Source organism: Aedes albopictus, chromosome 3 (genome assembly GCF_035046485.1).
Source record: "Aedes albopictus strain Foshan chromosome 3, AalbF5, whole genome shotgun sequence".
Lineage (NCBI taxonomy): Eukaryota > Metazoa > Arthropoda > Insecta > Diptera > Culicidae > Aedes > Aedes albopictus.
The window spans coordinates 142,560,699-142,580,568 of record NC_085138.1 but is presented as its reverse complement, the minus strand read 5'-3'; the positions used below and the strand labels follow the sequence as shown (position 1 = coordinate 142,580,568).

Here is a 19,870-nt window from a genome sequence, read left to right as displayed (position 1 = left end):
AGGAATGCCTGAAAAGATTTAGGAGGAATCCTCAATAAGGATACATGTAAGAATGTCGGAAAGAGTCCCGGGAGCAGTCGCTAAAAGAATCCCGGTGAAATAATTAAGGAATGTCAGAAGGAACCCTGGAGAGTATGAATATAAATGAATATTTGGAGTAATTCCAAAAGGAAACCCAGGAAAAATCAATCAGAAAATTCCTGCAAGGTATTAATGAAGGAATCGTGAGAAGAATCCGTGTTTCCTAGCGGCCAATCCTGGTCACGGCACCATGTTTCGTCTAGGGTTGTGTGATGAAAGAGGGGGATCCAGGCGACGATAAAAACGATGTGGAATTTAAACTTGTAACGAGCCAATAGCAGCTCAGATAAATAAATTCAAATTTTCAAATATCCAACAGCCAATCAGAATTCAATCGTCTAAGTTAACCCACAACCAATAAAAAATGTTTGGATGGTAGGTAGCCAAACTCACAAGCCTCCGCGCAACTATATAAGTTGGGGCAAACACGCGCTATTCATCAGTATCTCTATAACAGTTGGACGGTGTATTAAAATCTGAAAAGCAGAGTGAGCTCCCTATCCCATCCCAACTACAAACCAGCGAGCCTAGGAGCAAAGCCCCAACGAGGAAGCCAATTGTCGTAGCCAGACAATCTTACCTACGACTGCACAGAGCACGAGGTAGCACCACTAGCCAGTAGGTGCTGGACCGCCAACCAAGCTGTTTAGCTGGTATCCCGACCTTTGCTCAAAGGTGCGCGGGCTTTGGAAAAACGCAAACGGGCTTTGGCTGCTCCAGTGGTTCCGCATGGTAATTAAAAACAAACCGCAGTTATTATTGCGAACTCCTCCAAACTGCACTTTAAAATGCAAAGAAATTAATTTTCTAAAGAGTTATTTTCCCCTCCTATTTTAGTAGACCTCCTCTGCATTGTTAAATGTCAAACCCAAATTAAGTGTACAAAATAACCTAGAAGTACCTTAAAACAAGTGTTTGTGACAAGCCGTAAAACCGATGTAAGCAGTGGTTATACCCTAATTAGCCAGAAAAGTGATTATGTGTTTCCCTAAACAGCACCAACGCTGGTGGTCGGTTTTAGTGAGGGGATCGACTCCGCCTGCAGCATCCGGCGTACGAATCAGTGACCCGTCAGCAGATCCAGATTGCGACGTGGGACCGCTGTGGCTGAGGCCGAAGAAAATGTGTGCACACTAAGAAAAACACTGATGAACTTTTGTCTTGCGCGTGAGTTATGTTAGCTGTTAAGCAGAAAAATAGGGTAAGTCAAATTTTCCTAATTCGGCCGATTTTGAAGATGTTTGAAGAATAGGTTATTAAAATTTCAAACTGATTTGATTGGTTTTTTTTAGTAAATTGTGTTAAAACGAATTTGTGTGTTTTCATTTGAATTTTGATTGTTTTTCCTAAAAATTCTGTGCGATCCCACGACTTGCCGCAGAGCTAAAACCGGGCAACCTTTTTGAAAAGTGGAGTTTTGCATCAGGTCTCGACCTGATTGGCGCTTAAGCAAAACTTTAAGCAACGGAATCAATCAAGATTCGCGTCGAAGTTATAGTTTTATTTTCTTGAATTGTGATCCACCAAGCGAAAACGTTACAAACTTTGGATTTATTAGCCCCCGAGAGGCACGCGCCTGCTCGGGAGAGAACTTCAACTACTATTCTAATATCACATGATTTCGTGTGCACCTTTTATGAGAGCACACAGTACGGACAAACAATACATCAATTATTTAATTGCCGCGCGCACTGCTCTCTGCAGTTTGGCGCGCTTGCAGAGATGCTGCACGCTGGATGGATGGAATTTCAAGAAAAAAATCCTTTCCGTCTCAAAATTTACCAGTATCATAGGAACTCGGTACAAGAGCCTAGATTGGTTAAATACTTTCAATTTTTTTTCGCAATTTTTTGGTTTTCATCGAAGCAAAGCAAAAGCAAACCATTTTTTGATTTTTTTTTTATAAAAGTAGTTGTTTATGTAACGAGTTGCAAAAAGTTGATTTTTTCAGCACGAGTTGTACAACTCAAATCAGTTGCATTATGAACATTATGCCACTATTTTTCATTATTCAAATGATTCTAAATTGCATAAAATAGGGTTTCTGTATATATTCATATGAAAAAGTTATGCATATATTTTCGTAGATCAAACCATACTTAAGTTACGGCGAATTAAAAAAAAAACATTAAAAAAATGTAGTTTTGGGAGCATCAATTTAGTACGTCACGCAAACCCTGGTAGAGGGGAATATCTAAATCATATCTCAAAACATTCAAATTTTGATTGAGGAGAGACGAACCAGCCAAGGGCTGGAAGTCTCTTTAATAAAGACAAAAAAAAAAATTGATGTCATATCTTAATATTCAAAAAAATACCTAATATCTCATCGTGATATGATTTCAAAATGTGTACTTATTTTGATCTTCTTAAAACATTGTTCAACCTGCCGCGATATAAAAGTATGGAATCTATTTTGAAATTTGGTGCATTTTAATTATGCTAATTACAAATTTTACAATAAGACATATCTTTAGGAATTTCCCTGTAGGGTACAACCAGGATTATAAGGTATGAAATCTATCAGTAAAAGTTTGCTAAAAAGTGTATAAGAAACTCCTACATTTCTGCTAGCATGAATTTATTGACTAATTCCACTTTTGCTTATTCCTTTTCTGAAAAAAATACTCCTGATAACTTTCAAAAAAAAATTGTACGGAATTCTGTGAGCGTTTGTTAAACTATTCCGCTAGGATGTTTTCCGAAGATTGTAGTAACAATTTTAGCAGTGAAACCTTTTGCACCTCCTGTCGGTGTCATCCGAAGATTGCAATAGCAATTTAATGTTATATGTCTACAAAGTAATGGAAAAACGTTATTAATTAGAAGCTTCAGAATGTTGCTAATTGACAAATTGAGAGATGAATTGTAAAATGTAAAAAAGTCGTATTCTGGTGAGATTCGAACCCACGACTCCGTATTTGCCAGACCGGCGCTTTAATAAACTAAGCCAAAGAACAAGTAACGATTCTGCATAATGGAAAGCCAAACTGTTTCTGAGCCCAAAATATGAACACTCCCTTTTTCACAAATCCATTTCTTTTTCCACAATCCATAACACGCACGCGTTTTTGTCAACTTACAGGGCGATAGACAAAATGTTTTGGACAGGCAAAATTTACACTTTTCAAAAAATGTTCAACTAGCAGTAACTTTTCGAAAAGTGCATCCAATTTTCACTGTAAGTTGATCAACTAGTCGTGTATTAGTGAAAACGTTCGGGCTATTCTGCACAAAGTTATAAAATTCTAGAAAAAGATGGAATTATCCGATAGCCAACTTTGAGCTGTTATATCTCCGGATTCAATGAACCGAATGCATTGAAATTTCGACCATTTATGACTCTGAAAATATTTGACTAAGCTTGAAATTATTAACAAGAGAAAAGTTATAGCGATTTCATTTATTTTTTTTATTTTTTGTAAATTGATCTATTTTTAATATTTATCCCATTACTCTTTCAATTTATTGCCGCCTATGTTGTTACTTTCCTTCAAAACATATTTATATTCAACTCAATTAGAGGGAATTGAAATGAATAATAAGCATCTTGAATTTTGAAAAGATGTTGAAGTTTTGGAATTTGGTGTTTTATTAGAAAAATAATCTAATCGTTATAATTTTCTTCCGTGTTAAGAATTTGAAGTTAAGTCAAACATATTTTATAGTTCATTATATAAGTCACAAATGCTCAAAATTTCATTGCATTCGGTTCATTTAATCCGGAGTTATAACAGCTCAATGACGAAATGTTCAACGTTAACAGTGTGGGACGAGGAAGAGTTACCTGCTAGTTGGTTGGCTGGTCTCATTTCCAGAGCAGCAAAGTATTGTATTTTTTACGAATAATCAGACTTAAGCGACAAAATTGAACTCGCCCTAATATGGTACTAACCTAACATTTATGACACATTTTCGCTTTCTTTCTCCGATTCAGGCAAAACGAGCTGATTTTGTTATGAAAATATAAACAGCTGGAGGCTGAGAACAATAAGGATGAACGAAAACATCGGTGAACCAGCTGGTTTTGTTGTGTGAACATAACCAGCTGGTGGACCGAGAACAAAAGACCTTAATGGTAAACATTGCGACGGCCGGTGAAACCTATCACATTATCGGACGAGTTGCAAAAACCCAGCGACTGAGAGTGACAGCGAAATCGAAAGTGAAATATGAGTACGACGAAATTTATTACATAAAAGTCTAAGTCGAAAAAAAAATCGCAATATAACAACTGAATAACATATCAAGGTATTAATCCTAAATACCACTGTACCTCGTTATGCCCTTCGTTAGGATGTAATATGAGGCAAAATAACAAAACCGAATTGTACCATAAATTTGTGTAAATAACATCTCGAAAATAATTAGTATTGTTATTTCAATAATTGATGCATACCTAAAACTTTATGTGCTGTATTTGTTATCCAATAGGTATTCAATAACAAAGTAATACCAAAACTTGTTCTTCAGTTGCTTTGACTGTAAATCAACAATTATCACATCAATACCAAATTCTGCACAAATATTTTCCATTGTTATTGCGATGTTCTTCCAACACTTCGTAGAACAACAAAGCAATAACAATTTTAGGCCTTATACTATAATAGGTTCTTAGGCATTCCCTTCTGGTCGGGTTGCCCTCTTAACAAAAAAAAACTTTTTGCTATCACGGCACCTTTTGAAATTTTTCGAAAACTTCGCGGCGCACCATCATCTAATTTACAAAGAATCATCAATTTTTTTGGAATAACTTTTAGTTCAGAAATTTTTTTAGAAAAATTTCTGAAGGATTTCATAAATACTTGTTTGATGAACAAATATGACAAAAACTTCTACATCTGAAGCAAGCTTCTGATTCTTAATAATTCAACCAAAAACAGTGAAACTGTTACAATCCTTTGACACTTCCGGGTAATTTTAAATGATTTACAGAATTTTATGAGAATCTGGTGTGCTTTTGGAGGCAAAGTGTACAGGCCACTTTTTTCATTCGGATCGTCCGCGTGCACGTCGTCGTCTATTTGGCTGAGCTCATCTTCGTACGGGGCGGTTTAGTGGTTTTTGGAGGCAAAGTGGAAGTTCCGTTTTTTTTTTTCAATCAGATAGGCCGCGTCGTCGTCGTCAATTTGAATGTGCACATCGTCGTACCCGTGTGTAGTTGTAGCGGTTCAGTGTGATTTTGGAGAAGAGGCCAGTTAGTAGAAGATGCTGCAGCACATACGTACTGGACACTTCGAAGGATGTTTATTGGTGAGCTCGTTCCATTTTATCATAATAATTAATGCTAAAGGATGTATAAAATTTGGCTCTGGTTTTTGTGTACTTATTTATCTAACAAATATTGAAAAGTTCGTCACGTCATGTGTCGGCGCTTGTTGTTGATAATAAACATTTTTCTTTCATTTTTGCATGTACACAATAATTTGAATGATTCGTCATCTTCGGTGTCGAAATTTGTATTATTTTAGTCAAAATGAATAAATATTTTGACTCAAGTTAAGGTTGCATGAATCACATCGCTTACCAAAGTGAATCCAAATCATGTGACTCTCTCCCTCCCCACTAACGAAAACTCCTTCCCGTGACAGTCGTGGAGAAGATGAGGTGATCTCGGTCTCTAGTAGCAACGTACGTCACACTAACATTCCTTTCCTTCCTCGATGACCGTAAGGACGTGGCCGGCGCTGTTATTGACTAATAAAGTTTGGAATTCTCGAACTGTGCACATTGAGAGCGGTAGCTACTCCCAAGCTCCGTTTGTTGGTTCCTTGTGCAATTTCGATTGTTCTGGTCAATCACGGAGTAGCAACTACGAATTTTACGGTCATCTATGCTCATGCTCATGCTCATTTACAGAATTTTATGAAAATCTTTTATTTCGGTAGGAAATACAAAACATTCAAAGATGTGTGTAGAAAATTTCAGCAAACTTAGGTACAAAAGAAGATGATCAGGACCAGGCTGATGATGGAACATTTATTACCATGCGTTTGATCGTTAAGTCTTGTGAAAAGCTTGAAGGACTATCTTTCACATGAGTTTTAAATAACTGTTTTTGAACGACCATTGAAAAGTTGAATAATTTGGTTAAAAAGTGCCTGTGGTACACAAAATTTATTAAAAACCCATGATAGTGACGTCGCTAAAAATGTCGTCCCGAAAAGCAGGAGACAACATAAAGACCGGGAGATTGATGAAAATTATTCTGGAAAGAACTCTCATAAGATTTTTGAAATATTCAGTTTTGATTACAAGCTGTTGGTAGAATCAAAAACTCAACCGAAGTATTGAAAATTCCATTATCAATTTGAGAATCATAACAAAAAATCTTTAAACTCCGAAAATTGAAAATATTGATAAAAATCAACATGTTTTAAGAGAATATCAGAAATTCCATAGAATATTAGAAGGTTGGGAACTATGGTAGAATTCCGTGAAGCAACCTTTCCAAGTTCCATCAAACAAAAAAAAGCGTGCCCATATTTAAGAATATATTTTTTTTTTGTTTTGGCTCAGCGCCTGCGGCGCACCAGCGAAATGTTCACGGCGCACAGTTTGGGAAGCCCTGATTTAAGTAGTTAATCGAAAGAAAAACTTTTCAAAGAACCAAGAATCTTTCACCCGACGAGCTGGACTTATAAACCAGGGAAGATTTTTAGCGGTTGGGATAGAATAATTCAACATAAAACATGTTTCGCACAGGAGGTTCAAAATCCTCAGAGGTTCACTCCTGGGCTCTACAATTGAGCACATCGGACAATAATATGCGAGGTCAAGGTCGTACTGCTGTGTGCTGGGAATTGACAAAATGATCGAGACTGGCAAAATTTTCATAAAGTTACTTTAATTTGTACATTTGTTCAACTAGATGTATTTTTTTTGTGTAGTACACCAAAAATTCTCAAATTTTGATTGTTAGTTGATTTACTAATTATCAAGAAATGTTTCAAGTTCGAGTAAAATTTAGAACGTTAGAACGTTAATCAACTAACAGTGTAAATTGTTAACTGTCCCGATTATTTTGTCAATTGCCCATTTCACGATGCAGCTAAGCTTTGCATTCTATTTCACTACTTTAGTAGTCCGACGTAAGTAGAACAACAAACACACCAAACATAACGGAACCCGTTAGCGACGACAATGTTCCGGATGTTTCGTTGGGCATCTGGACTAGAGTAATAGAAATGCGATGTGGTCAACTCCACCAGCAGAGCATGTACTACAATTTTAAACCGGATGATATGCATGTTGTTTGAAGCGGGTAATGGGCTTTATGCTTTGTACCTATAGTATGTATACTATGTTCTGCGTTGCTGCAGTTGTGGCGCAACTGTTTGGGAGTGCGCCTGTGTGACATCTGAAAATTGCATCGCTCGGTGATAATTAATAATGCTTCCGGAGGGGGGAAAGTCAGCTGGTAATGACGGTAATTAATTCATGAGATTTGGGATGCTGTGGCTTTTGTGGAAAACTTGTTAGTTTTTCTGGTTATCACGTTGCTATGAAACCGAACGCATTGTGAAGACTCTTTATCAGAAAAAAAAATTGTACATACCAAGAGACGTTCATCGTAGTACAAGTTCATGCTGCTTAGAATTGTTCACCAAACATCATCGCCGACGAGTTCTTTTCTGACATTGTAGAGACAGCGCACTGGTCAACAAGCAAAAATATCACTAGACACACCACCGCTTAGAGCAATGTAGCAATAATTCTACTGCCAGTGAGTAATGAAAGATTGTACTCGACTACTTTGTATCGACCCGCGGTACAAAAAATCTTCTACTACTATCCCGAGCAGAAATTAGCATTATTGATCTCACTGCAAAGCACTGTTTGATGAAATGAAGCGAGCAATAACAGAAAATGTTACAAGCTGGCTTTCTGGTGAAACTTATTAGGCTGATATGTGCTAAGCTGAACAGATCAAAGCCATTTGCTGAACTGTATATGCCGATAGATTGGCACAAAACACTTCACTATTACACTATTACACTATTTAAAAAACGAATTAAATTATGAAACATTTCTCTTCTCGGGATAACCACTGTCACAACCTTTCGATTCAGAATTTTCTTTGTCGCACAGAAATCGGAACACCACACCACCAGCTGATTGAATAACAACAAACAAATCGGCAAATACCGGTGGCGTCGGCGGCAACGGCACTTGCGTGCGGATTTACAATGACGCAACAACGCGTAAACAACAATGACTCTCGCCCGGCGGCGCACTAGCTTCCAATGACAACAACCGATCGCACTCGACTAAAGGTTCGTTCACGTTCATTTTCCGAATTTTCCCCGGCGGCTTCGTGTTTTTTTTTCTGACCAACCGTGGCCTTATCTGCTGGGTTGCACTTTTTTTGAACGAAATTAATTTTTCAAAAATCACCCTCGTCGGCTGACAGCCGCGTTTCGAAACACTACCCGAGCAGGAAGTGGAAACAATTAAATACTGATTTTAGAATTTCTGTGTGTCATTTGCATCGCGACATAACCCTCTCCGACAACTCCGAGACTCCATTGTTTCATAATAAATAGCATTGTCACTCATGTAAGGATGTCAATACAAATGAGGGAAGGAATGCTAGTTAGGCAACAAAAATGTTATTTAGTATCTACTTCCTTTTTTTTTTCTTTTTTCAAGCATAACATCTCAATGAGATAACACTAGTTTACAGCATTTTTGAACTCGGTAAGCTGATGATCATTTTTGGTGTAGAATCATGCCCTGAGTTCGAAATCGCGAAGGAAAAAAATTACAGTAGAGCGGAATTTTTTTCGACTTCCCATATAAGGTTGATGATTTGAAATCGATTTTTGTTCTATTTTCAAGCAAAGTCGCTCACTTCAAACATCTCATTCTCCGTAATTAATGCTCCGAGTGAGCTGAATTTTTTACTGTAACTCGCCTACACATGATATGTCAAATAAACGTCGAGAAAGATTTTTTAAGTTGGTTTTTTTCTTATTGAAAAAAATACATTTCTTCAAAAAATTTTGGGAATTTTGCTAAAATTTATAAAGATTGTCCCTAAAACTCGCCAATATCTCGAATTTCATCAATCTGACGCAAAACCTGTATTCAGATGATCGAATGGTATTGTATTCAGCTTTTAATTTATGGAAAAAGATTTAAAATTGGTTGAACAAAACGCAATAAATTTGGATTTTAGTAAATTACATATTTAGAAAAGTTGCAAAATTCGATATTGAGCTAAAACTCAAAAACTGTTCTACTTAAAATTTTTTGAAGGTCGGTTTCGAAATCAGCACTAAATTGTGCTTCAAAAATTTTGGTCGTTGACAGAAGTTCACGACTTTCGTTTTATTTTGTAAACTTGTGTAATTATTTGCTTATCTGCTAAGCAGGGATGCCATATATACAGATTTATCTGTATTATACAGATTTTTGAGCATCTGTACAGATTGCGTTTATTTGAAATACAGATTTTTCATTCGTTTAGGATACAGATTTTTGACCCAAATTTTGTATGGGATGCAGATTTTTGAACGAGTGATTACAGAAAATCATCTGACATTGCTGCTGCTAAGTGTTCTATGGACACTTCTACAATTATGAACTGTCTGCTTTCTTGCCCCATTTATCTTAATCGCATTTGACAAGATTTTGATCACTCAATCAACTAGGGAACCGCAACCAAAAGAGCATCCTTTTTCACACATAATTGCACCGAGAAGGAAAACAAAAACACAAACATTTGCCACCAAACTCAGTTCGTTCGGCTGGCTGGCTGGCTGGCTGACTAGCGGAACAGCAGTGGGACAATAATTATTTGTCTATTTTTATCCGACATTCAGCCGCCCATCCCGCACTACACTGACTGACTGGGATGGCGGTGTCCGAATGATCACATTCGCCGCTTTTTGTTTGCAAACAAATCACCATTGGCGTCAACCTTTTTGTGCAGAAAAAAAATGCAAAACGAACAGTAAAATGAGCGCCAACAATCGGCAACATGTGAGAGTGTATGGGTCTTCTTGCTTTTTATTGAAATTTGAAAGGTGATGTAAAAATAACGACTTTGTATCATATGGTTGGGCATTGGTACTGTGGCCCGGATTTGAATTACTTTAAATTGCTTATGTTTATTTTACATCCATAAACGGCTACTGCTTAAGTTTTTTACATTGTTTATTTTTTTACATGATATGGAAGCTAATTTAAAAAATTAGTTGTTAATACCAAAATGGACATGAGGCATTGGGCGAGGTGCAATAATAAACTTGATCATTATTGGTCGTTGCTTAGCTAGACGGAACTTAAATAAAAAACCATAGAATAAAAATAGAAAGAATGCCATCTCTTGCTTTTTCCTACTTAAACGTCAAGCAACAAGACAAGTGGCGCTCTCTAAGCGTATCAAGGTTGTAGGTCTCTGTATTAGTGTTCGTGATTTGTCATAAGAGAAGGAGGTGTGCGTATGTTTTTATTAAAAATTGAATTTCATCCGCATATAGTGCTATGGTAGTGTCCCCCAAGAATCAGCGGAGTGGGCATTCTTGATATTTTTATTCTTTGTAAATAGGGTTTATTTGCTTCTAAATCACAGCAAATAGGAGTTTTATCTAATTCCCGTCTAGTTAAGCAATGACCAATAATCATAGAGTTTATTCTTGCACCTCGCTCAATGCCTCATTGCCAGTTAGGTATCATTTGCTAATTTAGAGGTTGGCTTTCATATCACGTAAAATAATATTGTGAACGAACTACAATTTCCTTAAAATAATAAGATTGAATAATTGTCCCTTGAATTCTGTTTTCGTCTAGTCCACGTCCATTTTTGGTACAACCTGAGTTCATTTCCCGGCACACCGGCTACGTGACTATAAAAAATGAAACATAGGGTGGTCATTATTTTTGGTATTTATTCGAAAAATCGGTCAAATTGTTCGCAATTCTTATCAAATCATGTGCTCACAGTACAATTGAGCAGTAAACTTTTAAGTTGAGATGAATGTAGCTTTAGAATAACGACCAATCTGAGAAATAATTGATTCCTTTTTTATAAAAACATTTAAAAATCTCGAATAACATTTTACAAGATCTCATACATTTATTTTAAGTTCATCGACGTAAAATATTGACCATAAATATTGTTTGATTTTTGTTTGATCGTCTTAATCGATTACGTCGATCTCTGTTAAGTGTGAGCATTTTGCAGCTACACTTCGTTTTGTTTTTTTTTTTTTGAAATGTGGAAAAATAAAGTGTGTTAATCCAACAATTCAGTAACAAATTTTGAAAACGACGTATAATCAATGGTGTAGCATTGATTATACGTCGTTTTCAAAATTTGTTACTGAAATTCGTGTCGTATTTATCAGTGATGGAAACCACCGAAAATCGGCTGTTACTATCATATATGGTATTGTTCCCGTCGTCGATCGTGTGGTCGGTAAAGAGGAGTAACGAACAAAGGAGGAAACAGCTGTTCGAGCAGCAGTTGGGATCACTTGCAGTGACTTTGAAGAAAACTATCGAGTGAAACACATCCGGCGAGGTCACAACATTGGTTGTGAGGATTCAATTGTTTTTTTTTTATCTGTATTAACGAGATTTTTAGCCCTAAGCTAGTTCATCTCGGAGGGATTCAATTGTTGAATAAACCTTAAACTGGAAAGCACTAACCAGGAGAATTACCTTCACGATCACGACACAAAGCATCAGACTGATTAATATAATTATTCGAAAAATTGACCTTCAACTTTTTGGCTGTTCTACTGCACAATCTTCTTTTTCAAACTTATCAGCTGCCCAGACGCACGGTTTTAGAAATGACCTGCCGAAACCAGGGGCTGACCGCTTGCCACCAGATTTGATAATGCCATACTAGGAAATAAATCTCTGTTACAGTGACCCACCACGGACGGTCAGTGCCAATAATGATTAGATCAGTAACTGAAATACTGGATGGTTCTATGTTTTTGATTGTTTCTAAATCGAGATTTATGCGAATGAGGGTTGAGGAAAATGTTAATTAACTTACTTTTTATTCTATCTCCTGTCTTCTAGCTTCTGTATTCTAGATTCTAGCTTCTGGCTTCTATTATCTAGCTTCTAGCTTCTAGCTTCTAGCTTCTAACTTCTAACTTCAAGCTTCTAGCTTCTAGCTTCTAGCTTCTAGCTTCTAGCTTCTAGCTTCTAGCTTCTAGCTTCTAACGTCTAGCTTCTAGCTTCTAGCTTCTAGCTTCTAGCTTCTAGCTTCTAGCTTCTAACTTCTAACTTCTAGCTTCTAGCTTCTAGCTTCTAGCTTCTAGCTTCTAGCTTCTAACGTCTAGCTTCTAGTTTCTAGCTTCTAGCTTCTAGCTTCTAGCTTCTACCTCATACGCTTCTACCTTCTAGCTTCGCGCTTCGTGCTTCGTGCTTCTATCTTCTAGCTTCTAGCTTTTAGCTTCTAGCTTCTAGCTTCTAGCTTCTAGCTTTTAGCTTCTAGTTTCTAGTTTCTAGCTTCTAGCTTCTAGCTTCTAGCTTCTAGCTTCTAGTTTCTAGCTTCTAGCTTCTAACTTCTAGCTTCTAGCTTCTAGCTTCGAGTTTCTAGCTTAGCTTCTAGCTTCTAGTTAGTGTATTCCAGCTTCTAGCTTCTTGTTTCTAGCTTCTAGCTTTTAGCTTCGCGCTTCTAATTTCTACCTTCGAGCTTCTAGCTTCAAGCTTCTAGCTTCAAGCTTCTAGCTTTTAGCTTCTAACTTCTAGCTTCTAGCTTCTAGCTTCTAACTTCTAGCTACTGTATTCAAGCTTCTAGCTTCTAACTTTTAGCTTCTAGCTTCTACCTTCTAGCTACTGTATTCCAGCTTCTTGCTTCTAGCTTCTAGTTTCTAGCTTCTAGTTACTGTATTCCAGCTTCTAGCTTTTAGTTTCTAGCTTCTAGCTTCTAGCTTCTAGCTTCGAGCTTCTAGCTTCGAGCTCCTAGCTTCGAGCTTCTAGCTTCTAGCTTCTAACTTTTAGCTTCTAGCTTCTAGCTTCTAGCTTCTACCTTCTAGCTACTGTATTCCAGTTTCTAGCTTCGAGCTTCTAGCTTCAAGCTTCTAGCTTTTAGCTTCTAACTTCTAGCTTCTAGCTTCTAGCTTCTAACTTCTAGCTACTGTATTCAAGCTTCTAGCTTCTAACTTTTAGCTTCTAGCTTCTACCTTCTAGCTACTGTATTCCAGCTTCTTGCTTCTAGCTTCTAGTTTCTAGTTTCTAGTTACTGTATTCCAGCTTCTAGCTTTTAGTTTCTAGCTTTCTTCTTCGAGCTTCTAGCTTCTACTTTCTAGCTACTGTATTCAAGCTTCTAGCGTATAGCTTCTAGATTCTAACTTACATTTCGTTCACCACCCATCACATTTTCTCTCACCTCAATCATCGATCATTTCCTGCAATCTTTGGTTTAATCAGAAATTTCTCCAAAATTTCCTCCAGTTTTCGCCAAGAATTTCGCGAAGATATGCTTCTGATCTTATTTCATTAGAAAAATCTCTAGGGTCCTACAGTTTTATTTTATAGGAATTTTTTCAAGTATATCTTAAAGATTTTTTTATCAAAAAATCCCCAAATTAATCTAACTTTTCTTCAGGTATTCCTCCAGAAATATGTTTATAAATTCCTTCAGTATATATCGAAGAGTTCCTTCAAAGATCTGTATTGTATTTTATACAGCAACGCCCGTAATAACTCTTCCAGGAACGCCTCTAAGAAAACCTTCTAAAATAAAAAAAAAAAAACTCTGTGATTGTTGCTCCAAGAATTCATTAAGGACTTCGGAAATCTCAGCAGGATCTTCATGAGACATTTTTCCAGAAATTTCTCGAATTATTCAAGAACTTTTGTACGAATTCCTGTGAAAAATCTTGCAGGAATTATTATAGAAATACGTTCGTAGAATTGCTCCAGTCTTCAAGGAATTCTCCAATGATTTTTCCAGTCTTTTTTCAGGAATATTTTCAAGATTTCCCCCAGGAATGTCGTCATTGAATTTATCAGAGATTTCTGTTAGTGATGCTCCAGAGATTGCCTTAGAAATACCTACATGGTTTCCCATATTTACTTAACGAATTTGTCATGGAATTCTTTCGTATTGTTTCTAAAGAGTTCTCCCAGATAATTTTGTAGTAATCCCACTTGGGATTTTCCACGGATTCAATTTATTCAGAAATTTCTATATAGATTTCTGTTGGAATTCATTCCGGAATTTCTCCATAAATCCTATAGTAGTATTAAATTTCTCTGAGGATTATTTCTTTATTAATACTAAAAATTATTCATTAAAATAATAAAGACAAAATAAAAATTTTTAAACCAATAAAAAAAAAATTCAAGGGTTTTTTTTTTCAAGAATTCCCCCAGTACTATTTCAAGAAACACTTCCAACAGTACCAAAATTTTTGAAACTGAAACATATATCACAAAAAAAATGTTTTAAGATGTTTTTAACAGAGCAGCATGTGAAACAACCTCCACAACTACTCGTTATGTTTACATTCCTCTTTCTCGTACAACACCAGACTCTAAGACTCGAAGCATGGTTCGATTCTCGCTCCAGTCGGTGTAATTTTCGTCAATCGGAAAATTCTTCACTAAATTGCTGGGTGTTTCAAATGTTGTCCTTTGTCTCAGTGATCGTTCAGTCTGTGCAATCTGTGATTGAAGACGTTGCAGTATCTGTTTTTTTTTTTCATTTTAAACTAAAGTATTGTAATTATGCCGATCAACAATTATTTCAACCATTCTGAATTCTCATGAATTTTATTCCAAAAATTTGTTCGTCAATTTCATTGAGAATTTTTCGTAATGACATTTAGAAACTTTGTCGGCAATTCCCACGGAAGTCCTTCGTCATATTTTTTTTTGTAATTTCAATAATGATTCCTTCGAATATTTCTTCGGCGATTTATTGAAAATTCATTCGACAAAGAAATTGATATTTTTTCGGATGATTAGTTGGGAGTCTGTTCAGCAGTTCCTTTCTTTGGAAATTAATGTGTAAAGAACTAGCAAGTAAATTCACAAATAAAAATAGATTCAAAATATTTTGAGAATTTCAACGGTTATTTCTTTCTTGGAAATTTTATTTAGATTCTTTCTGTTATTTCTTATGTATTTTATTGTACTTATATTGCTACGAAAACTGCTTTAACAGTTTTTATAGAAACATTTTTGACATTTTTTTTGTAGTTGTTTTATTTTTTTTTTTTCAAAATTTTTTTGTGAATTGCTTTAATAATTCAAAAAAAAAAAAACTGCTGGTTCTCCTTCGGAAATTTCTGCGAACAGAATAGACGGCATTTCGTTTATTTTTTAGCTTTCGGTAATTCCTCTCATTTTTTTTTTTCGAAAATTTCATAGGCAGCTTAATTATTGTACATTAGGTTAGAAATTTCTTGCAAAATTCTTTCAGAATATTATTTGGGAATTCCTTCTGTCATTCCTTTGGAAATTTCTCATACTATTTCTTTAGAAATTTTGAAATTCCCATCGAGATTTTTTAAAGGAATTAATTTCAGAAGGAAAACACAAAAGAATTGCGATTGCCAAAAGAATAGCCACAGGAATCTTACAATGGAAACCGCAAATCAATTTCCAAAGGAATTAGGAATAATTATAAGAGCTGTTACAGAAAAATAAACCGAAGGCATTTTCAAAAAAAAAAAAACTGTCCGAGAAATGCCCAATGGAATTAACGAGGGAATTTCCATAGAAATTTCCTATGAGAATTTCGGAAAAAGATACCAATGGAGTTTCCGAAAAAAAAATTCCAATGGAGTTTCCGAAAAGAAATTCTTGCAAGAATTCACAAATAACTTCCTGAAGGACATCTCAAAGAATATGTTAGAGGAATTTTGAAGGGATTCCCAAAAAAAAAATGCTCGTGGAATTTAAAAGAAATTCCAGAAAAATCTTAAAAGAAATGCTGAAAGACTCTTCGAAGCAATAACTGAAGGAATTTCCGCAGGCATTTCAAAGACATTGTCGAAGAAATTTCTGAAGCTGTTTGCATTGGAATTCTGAAAAAAATACCGACAAATGCTTCAAAGAAATTCCCAAGAAAACTTCCCATTTAAATTTGCAAAGGAATTGTCGATGAAATTCCTATAGAATGTCTCGTAGCAAGTTCTAAAGGAGTTGCCGAATTCATTCTGAAAGAAGCTGACACAGAAATTTCCAAAAGAATTGAAGAATTCTTTAATAAATTTTCTAAAGAATTAAAAGAAATTTCAGAAGGAGTTCGAAAAGAGATTTTGAAATTCCTTCTGCAAGAATTTTTGAAGGGATAATCAAGAGGTTCCCCAATGGAATTGCTGACGGAAGTTTCCAAAGAAATTTATGAAGAAATTGCCAAAACAATTGCAAAGAAATTTCGCCAAATAACAGCTAAACCGATTGAAAAACAAGCTTGAGAAAATCCCTAAACGAGTGGCAAAATAGCAAACTTTATAGGAAGGGTTTTCCGATGAAATTGATAAATAACACATCAAGTTAATTTCTAATGAATAATTCTAATGAAATTGTTGAAGCAATTTCCAAATGATGGTTTTTAAGGATGTGCCGATCTCGAACAACATTTCACAAGGTCCCAGTCCATACACATTTCTTGATTATTTTTTTATTTTTTTTCACTAATTTAAAATGTTCAGATGATTAGATGTAGGAAAACAGTTCTGCTTATATTTTTCATTGAACATGTATGTAGAGTCTATTTTTGATATAAAAAAAATTGTTTTAAAAATCGATGAAACAAAAAAATTGGAAAAAATAGTGCGAAGCATTTGAACATCCTGGGCTACTGGCAAGTTGAGATTAGAAGTCAGCTTGCTACAGAAAAATACTTTTAAAAAATCGATGGAATAATTGCCCAAGTAACCAATAAGCAGTTAAAATGGCATTAATTCGGCACTACCGGCACTACAGCAGGTGATTAAATGCTAATCTGCCGTATATGCGCCATAAAAGCTAATTAAATGCAGGTTTTGGCCCGATATACGGCTGATTAAATGCTTATCCCTCCTATCCCCCAGATTGTCAAAAATAAAAACAAATATTTTCCCCTGCCCATTTTACGGCTTCCCTTCTCTTCTATTTTTTCTCACTCTCCCGTGGAACTTTTGCGGCTCGGGGCATGGTCGGAACTACCGTTGTTGTTGATTTTTTGTTGATTTCAGCCAAATGAGGATTCGATCCCTCGATCCTCGGGTTGACGATGCTGCTGAACCGCGCTGGAGGGTAAGCTATAAATGATTAGATAATGTGCGTTTGATTTTTGATCTATTAAAGGCTAACACCGACAGTTTCTCCGTTATGTTATGGGCTCGGTAGGTGCTGATAACGAAATCGACCATAGGGAGCCAGCAATGGAATTTATTTGCCATAGTATGATCTTCTTCGTTGTTGCCTATGAATAACAGTACATGCAAATGATAGTGGCTTCTATAGCCATTATACAGTGTATCAAACAATTGTCCGTACAGCAAATTTTTGGTCAAAATAATTTTTCATTCAAATGTTTATAACTTTTTTATACGTCAATCAAAAACGCTGAAATTTTGACCAATCATTAACCATATATTGCAACTCCATTGGTAAAATTTTGAGCGAGATCGAATAAGTTTTCTGAAAGTTACAGAACTTTTAGTAAAACTTTTAGGATTTTTGAACACATTTTTAAAACATTATATCTCAATATGTAGTCGATGAAACTTTTTCAATCTTTTTTGTGTTACAGCTTCTACCTAAAACTTTCATATGCAGCTTCGTTTGAGGTTTTATATTCACTACAAAAAATATAAAAAATTTGCTTATGCAGTTGACGGTATTTAAAAAATCACCATATTTTGAACATATAATCTGCCAAACGTTTTCTACCAATAAAAGAGCATTAACTGAACGAAAAATGCATAGGACCTACTCTTCATATGTTATTTAGTAGGTCCTGTATAAAAATATTACATTAAGTGAGTTTAAAAAAGTTGAAAACACTTGGCACTTTTATTGATCAAAATATGATAAATTTCCAAATAATACTCTGAATATATACAGATTTTTCATATTTTTTGTAGTGAATATAAAACCTCAAACGAAGCTGCATATAAAAGCCTTAGGTATAAGCTGTAACACAAAAAAGATCGAAAAAATTTCATCGAGTACATATTGAGATATAATGTTTTAAAAATGTGTTCAAAAATCCTAAAAGTTTTACTAAAAGTTCTATAACTTTCAGAAAACTTATTCGATCTCGCTCAAAATTTTACCAATGGAGCTGCAATATATGGTTTATTATTTGTCAAAATTTCAGCGTTTTTGATTGACGTATAAAAAAGTTATAAACATTTGAATGAAAAATTATTTTGACCAAAAATTTGCTGTACGGACAATTGTTTGATACACTGTACGTAAATTAGAAGTGGAAATGTTTTAAGGTTTTAGTATCACTCATCTCTCTTAGCAGTTCAATGGCAATAAAGTAGCAATTATAATGCCTGTTAACCAAAACTTACCGTGCATTTGAAATGCTCCGCAACTGCTGTCAGAATTTAAGTTGCATTCAAATTGTTAATATAGGGCAGTTTAGCAGTCGAACTGCTATGGTACGGCAGTAAGTAGGCCGAATGCAGATATGGAACAGAAATACAGTTTATTCAAATGCTTATTGGTTACCTGGGTGCCCTTTTTGAAAATTGAAATTATATGACGTCTAACATAGATCTACGATGAATATTATTCGCAGTGTATTTTTTCTGAAAGTCTTCCAAATATCAAATATAATAACATTTTCTAAGGCATCATTTCAATCCAACAAACCGTTTTGAAGTTACAATTTTTTGAAATAATAAAAATTTTCATTCGCACTTTTCAAAAGTTAGGGAAGGAAAAATGGTTATGTGTTGATGTGTTCAGCGCAACCTCGTTAAAGTCTCGTTAAAACTGGTTAATATTGAGTCAAAAATGGCAATTTTTGTATTTTGGGCTGGAAATGCTTAATAAAGTCCTTCTATTCGCATTGAAACACTTATTTTCCTTTGACTCTAACATAACACAAATTATGTTTCTTCCCTTTAAAACATATTAATGTACAAGTCAATTAGAGGAAATTAAACTATAATTAGAATCTTGAATTTTGAAACGATTTTGAAGTTTTGAATAATTTGGTGTTTTATTAGATAAATAGTGTAATCGTTATAATTTTTTCCGTGTTAAGAATTTTAAGTTGAGTCAGAAATTTTTTACAGCTCATTATATAAGTCATAAATGGTCAAAATTTCATTGCATTCGGTTCATTGAATTCGAAGATATAACAGCTCAAAGTTGGCTCTCGGATAATTATCCCGATCTTTCCCAAATTTTGACCACTAATGCACAACTAGTTGATCAACTTACAGTGAAAACTTGAGTATTTTTGATGCACTTTTCGGAAAGTTACAGCTAGTTGAACATTTATTGGCAAGTGCAAATTTTACCTGTCCTGATCATTTTGTCTATCCCCTGTATATCAAATGTTGCCCAGTTACAGCTAAAATTTTAGCTCAATCGGAGCATTGATTTCGGAAAATGAGATGAATGAAGTGAACGACTTTGCCTAAAAATAGAACAAAAATCGATTTCAAATTATCAACCTTGTATGGAAAGTCGAAAAAATGTCCGCTCTACTGTAATGTTTGCAGAATCATGGACGAAAACGGCTTTCCTAGGAAGCTGACTAGACTGATTAAAGCAACGATGGACGGTGTGCAAAACTGCGTAAAGGTTTCGGGTGAACTATCTAGTTCATTCGAATCTCGCCGGGGACTGCGAC

The 19,870-nt window shown here is 35.3% G+C and overlaps 1 protein-coding gene across 7 annotated transcripts in view; it reads right to left on the bottom strand.

Moving 5' to 3' along the window:
- LOC109424102 (uncharacterized) overlaps positions 1-19,870 on the bottom strand; it is a 180,485-nt gene that overhangs the window by 90,826 nt on the left and 69,789 nt on the right. The window contains exon 1 of one of the 7 annotated variants that reach the window (XM_029880214.2): positions 7,640-8,484. The exons of the other annotated variants lie outside the window; for them this stretch is intronic. The gene's annotated coding sequence lies outside the window, so the exon portion shown is untranslated. Of the gene's footprint in view, positions 1-7,639; positions 8,485-19,870 lie in introns of those variants that run through there. 7 annotated transcript variants of the gene reach the window in all.